General features: G+C 54.8%; 1 protein-coding gene across 1 annotated transcript in view; it reads left to right on the forward strand.

The window, feature by feature from the left end:
- The first annotated feature begins 2,678 nt into the window (after nt 1-2,678).
- Nucleotides 2,679-5,392, forward strand: part of LOC127570688 (alanine aminotransferase 2-like) — a 46,125-nt gene continuing 43,411 nt past the window's right edge. The window contains exon 1 of the mRNA XM_052016467.1: nt 2,679-2,790. The gene's annotated coding sequence lies outside the window, so the exon portion shown is untranslated. The remainder of the gene's footprint in view (nt 2,791-5,392) is intronic.

Below are 5,392 nucleotides of genomic sequence, written 5' to 3' on the forward strand. Positions count from 1 at the left end.
CAATGTAACTGCACTGTGTAATGAATTGACCTGTACGATCGGTATGCAAGACAAGTTTTTCACTGTACCTTGGTACAAGTGACAATAATAAACCAATACCAATCTCTACCCAGGCAAATGGGTCCTTCCTGTTCGCTGTATCTGGGCCTCTCAAACACTTATATGTGTCGCAAAGGGTGCGGAAAGGATTTTCAGGGATGACTGGAGGGCTTGAGTTATAATGAGAGACTGGATAGGCTGGGACTTATTTTTCCCCTGGAGCAAAGGGGTGACCTTATAGAGGTTTACAAAATCATAGATAAGGTGAATGGTCACAGTGATTTTCCCAGGGAGTCTAAAACTCGAGGGTATAGATTTAAGGTGAGAGGGAAAATATTTAAAGGGGGACCTGAGGGGTAAGATTTTCACACAGAGGATGGTGGGGATATGGAACAAGCTGCCAGAGGAAGTAGTGGGGGTGGGTACAATTACACCATTTCAAAGACAGGTCCATGGATAGGAAGGGTTTAGAGGGATATGGGCCAAACACAGGCAGATGGGACTGGCTCAGGTTGGCACCTTGGTCGGCATGGATGAGTTGGGCCAAAGGGTCTGTTTCTGTGCCGTAAAACTCTCGGACTATCTGACAATTAAATCTCCTCCCCTCGGGACAAAGTCCCTCCACATGACTAATGTTCCGTAGCCTGTACTGCATTCTTATCAATCCCCTCCACCCCTGCAGCATCACCATCTCCTCACTGCTGGGGGTCCCCCAGAACAGCACTCACTGTTGTCACTGCTGCTCCTACAGTCCCAGCAGGAATTCCCCGCTCTCCTCTCCTGCCTGCCTCCAGTCTCCCTACCACACTCTCCTCCCCTCAATCTTCACTCTTCTTTCTCCTGCCCCCCAATCTCCAGTCCCCAGCAAGGTCTTCTGCTCCCAATCTCCAGTGGCCAGGGTCTAGTCCTCGGCCCCCCAGTGTCCAGTCCCATCTTGCGATCCCAGTCTCCAAACCTCTGTCTCCTCCGACTGCAGATGCCGGAATCTGGAGCAAATAAACGAGCTGCTGGAGGAACTCAGCGGGTCAGGCAGCATCTGTGGAGGGGAGTGGACAGTTGACATTTCGGGTTTAGTCCCTTCATTTGGACTGAAATAGTAGGGTGATAGCCAGACAGCAGGTGAAGGGAAGGGATAGAGCAAGAGTCATAGAGTCATACAGCACGGAAACAGGCCCTTCGGCCCAACTCATCCATGCCAGCCAAGATGCCCACCTAAACTAGTCCCATCTGCCTGTGTTTGGCCCATATTCCTCCACACCATTCTCGCGGATGTAGATGTCCAATTCTGTTCTACATGTTGCTAATGTACCTGCCTCAGCCACTTCCTCTGGCAGCTCGTTCCAGAAACTGAGTGAAAAAGTTTCCCCTCAGGTTCTGAGTAAGTCTCTGAGCTCTCACCTTAAACCTGTGCCCTCCAGTTCTTGAGTCCCCAACCCTGGGAAACAATCCAGCAAGTGATAGGTGGAGGCAGGTGAGGCAGGGTGATGGGCAGAGGGAGGAGGGGGGAGTGGAGGTGGGACAGAGGCTGGGAGGGGACAGGTGGAGACTGCCCATTTCCCTCCACAGATTCCGCCTGACCCACTGAGTCCTCCAGCAGCTCGTTCTTTGCCTATTAAACTGAAACAAGTGCAGAAAAGGTTTGCAAGGATGTTGCCAGGACTTGAGGGACTGAGTATCGGGAGAGGCTGGACAGGCTGGGACTTTATTCCTTGGAGCATAGGAGACTGAGGGGTGACCTTACAGAGGTGTATAAATCATGAGGGGTATAGACAGGGTGAATGCACTCAGTCTTTTTTCCAGGGTTGGGGAATCAAGAACTAGAGGGCATAGGTTTAGAGTGAGAGGGAAGAGATTTAATAGGAACCTGAGGGGCAACATTTCCACCCAGAGGAACGAGCTGCCAGAGGAAGAGGTTGAGGCAGGTACATTAACAACATTTCAAAAACACTTGGTCCATAGATAGGAAAGGTTCAGAGGGATATGGGCCAAATGCTGGCAAATGAGACTGGCTTGGATGGGGCATCTTGGTCGGCACAGACCAGTTGGGCAGAAGGGCTTGTTTCCGTGCTGTGTGACTCTGTGACTCCTGATATCTCCCGCTCCAGTTTCCTACCGCCAGCTGCAGCCCAGTCTCCAGTCTCCACTCTCCAGGCTCCAGCCCACAGGGTCCTGCCGCAGCTCGGGATCCCAGTCTCCTGGCCCCAGTCTCCGGGCCCCAGCGCCCTGCCGCCTGTCCCCCAGTCTCCATTCTCCAGCCCCCGTTCACCCTGCCCCGATCTCCTCGCCAGTGTCACGCCTGCAGCCCCTCAGTCCCGAGGTGTCCCGCTCAGTCGCTGATCTCAAGGGTCAGTGTAACGTCGCCCGGACTGTGACGCCGGCTCCCCAGCCGCTGCCGGCCTGACATGGGCCGGGGTCGGACTGCTGGCGATAGCCCACAGGTGGTGCGGAGCCTGATGTCCAGCGAGCGGAACGGGTGGCCCAAAGGACTGGCACTCGGGGTAGGTAGGTCCCAGGAGGGGGTCACGGGGCAGTAGGGGATTCACCCCCGGACCTCCGCACCGCACCCTACAGGACACTGTCCCGCTGTCCCGAGTCCTTCACCCTGACATCAACACGGTCGCAGGCAGAGTCGGGATTCCCGTGTCCGGCACAAACAGGCAGCCGAGGGAGCGCAGTGCTGTGGGAAGGGTGGTGAGGGAGCGTCGCGCCGTAGGAAGGGCGGTGAGGGAGCGCCTCACTGAGGGAAGGACGGTGAGAAGGGAGCGTCGCACTGTGGAAGGGGCGGTGAGGGAGCGCCGCGCTGTGGAAGGGGCGGTAAGGAGGGAGACCAGTGCTGTGGGAAGGGCGGTGAGGGAGCGCCTCACTGAGGGAAGGACGGTGAGAAGGGAGCGTCGCACTGTGGAAGGGGCGGTGAGGGAGCGTCGCGCTGTGGAAGGGGCGGTGAGGGAGCGCCGCGCTGTGGAAGGGGTAGTGCCGAGGGAGCGCCTCCTTGTCCGGATGGGCTCTCCTGACAGAGGTTTGCATTCTCAAAGAGTCAGGGCGCCGAGACAGGCCCGTCGGCCCATCAGTCTCTCCTCATAACGGAAACCCTCCGCCACGACCTGGGGAATCTCCTCGGCACCCTCTCCCGTGCAGTCACAGGCCTTGCGACAGAGCCGCAGGCAGTCCCGGCTGTGACCGGGCCACTGTTAGAGCAAGTTGTACCACAACCTCCCTGCTCTCACATTCTGTACCCGGGCTAATGAAATCAAATATCCTTCATCACAGGAACGGGGACATCTTGCTCCAGTTGAATTGGTAAATTCGTTTATTATTGTCACTTGGCCCGAGGTACAGCGAAAAACTTGTCTTGCACACTGTTAGTACAGATCAATTCAGTACACAGTGCATTGAGGTAGTACAGGGTAAAACAATAACGGAATGCAGAGTTAAGTGTCACAGTTACAGAGAAAGTGCAGTGCAGGCAGACAATAAGGTGCAAGGTCAGAACGAGGTAGATTGTGAGGTCAAGAGTCCATCTTATTGTACTAGGGAATGTTCAATAGTCTTATAACAGCGGGATAGAAGGTGTCCTTGAGCCTGGCGGTGCGTGCTTTCAGGCTTTTGTATCTTCTGCACAGTGGGAGGGGGGAGAAGAGAGAATGTCCAGGGTGGGTGGGGTCTGTGATTATGTTGGTTGCTTCAGGGAGGCAGCAGTAGTGTAGACAGAGTCCATGGAGGGGAGGCTGGTTTCCGTGATGCGCTGGGCTGTGTCCACAACTCTCTGCAGTTTCTTGCGGTCCCGGGCAGAGCAGTTGCTGTACCAAGCTGTGATGCATCCAGATAGGATGCTTTCTTTGGTGTATCAATAAAGATTGGCAAGGATTGACAGGAACATGCCGAACCTCCGTAGCCTCCTGAGGAAGTAGAGGCATTGGTGGGCTTTCTTGGCCATGGCATCTACACGGTCAGAAATATACTTGACAGTCAGGAGTGGGATTCGAACCCACGCCTCCAGTGGAGACTGTGACCTGAATGCAGCACCTTAGACCGCTCGGCCAACCTGACTTATTTCTGGATATTCAGGGAATCAAGAGATGTGAGGTTAGTGCAGGAAAGTGGTACTGAGATAAAAGATCAGCCTTGATCTTGCTGAATGACCTGAGAGAGGATGTTGACAAAGGTCTGCTGATACTTCCAGTGAATTTGGAAGATTTTGCAGAGGAAATGTTGATGATATCTGTCCATCAGTGACGTCTGCCTTCACCGAGATATGACTCCAGAGGTAGGATGGCATTAAGCTGGAGAGGGCGCAGAAAAGTTCCACAAGTATGTTATAGAGTCAGTCATTTGTGATTGTCATTACGGCAGGGTACATGGATTCTTGATAAACAAGGGGTGAAGTGCAAGGGGGTTAGGTGGGAATGCAGACTCAGGTCAGGTGGGAACTTATTCAACAGCAGAGCCTGCAGGGAGGGGCTGGGTGCCATACTCCTGATCCAAATTTACACAAAGCAGATACAAGGTGGAAGTTCTGTGAGAAGACCAACTGAAGTAGATGGTCCTCAGCCCTGCAGGAGCAACACACAACCTGCTGGAGGAACCAACGGGTCGAGCAGCGTCTGTGGGGGGAAGGCATTGTCGACGTTTTGGGTCAAGACCCTGCATAAGGAAGGAAGGAAGGAGGGAGGCAACAGAACCACTGCTTGCCACAGAGGGCTGTGGGGGCCAAGTGACTTAAGGCTGAGATTGACAGGTTGTTGACTGGTGAGGGGGTTAAGGGTTGTGGGGAGAAGGTGAGAGAATGGGGTTGAGAAAAGAAAGTCAGCCATGATCGAATGGTGGAGAGACTCGACGGGCCGAATGGCCTGATTCTACTCCTGTATCTTATGGTCTTATGGACCAACCCAGCCCCACAGATGCTGCCTGACCCGCTGAGTTCCTCCAGTCAGGCCAGAGAGGAGGGCTTTGTGAGATCAAACCAGGAGGATGATGCATCCGGCCTGTGAAGCGGTGGCCTGTGGCAACGCTGATCATCAAACTGCCCGCCTGCCCCGTCAGCTCCACTCCCCCCGGTTGGAAAGATATGGACAGCTTGTGACCTGAGGGGTGGGGGGGGTGGGGGAAGGATACCACCCCCTCAGTATCTCAGAGACACCACCCTGCTCCCGAAATCTCTGCCGACAACCGTGCCCCTTTAAGAGTCCCCTTAAAGCGGTGCTTCTGGCAGAGTGAACACCTTACACGGAGGTACCAGTCGGGGGAACTGTCGAGCAGTGCTCGGGAGCTGCGGGCTCACCCACAGCAGAACTCCCCAGCTCCCAGTGAGGGGAGGGAGAGGGACTGTGGGAGGTGGGCGCTGGGTCTTCACCTC

This window comes from Pristis pectinata, chromosome 5 (assembly GCF_009764475.1).
Source record: "Pristis pectinata isolate sPriPec2 chromosome 5, sPriPec2.1.pri, whole genome shotgun sequence".
NCBI lineage: Eukaryota > Metazoa > Chordata > Chondrichthyes > Rhinopristiformes > Pristidae > Pristis > Pristis pectinata.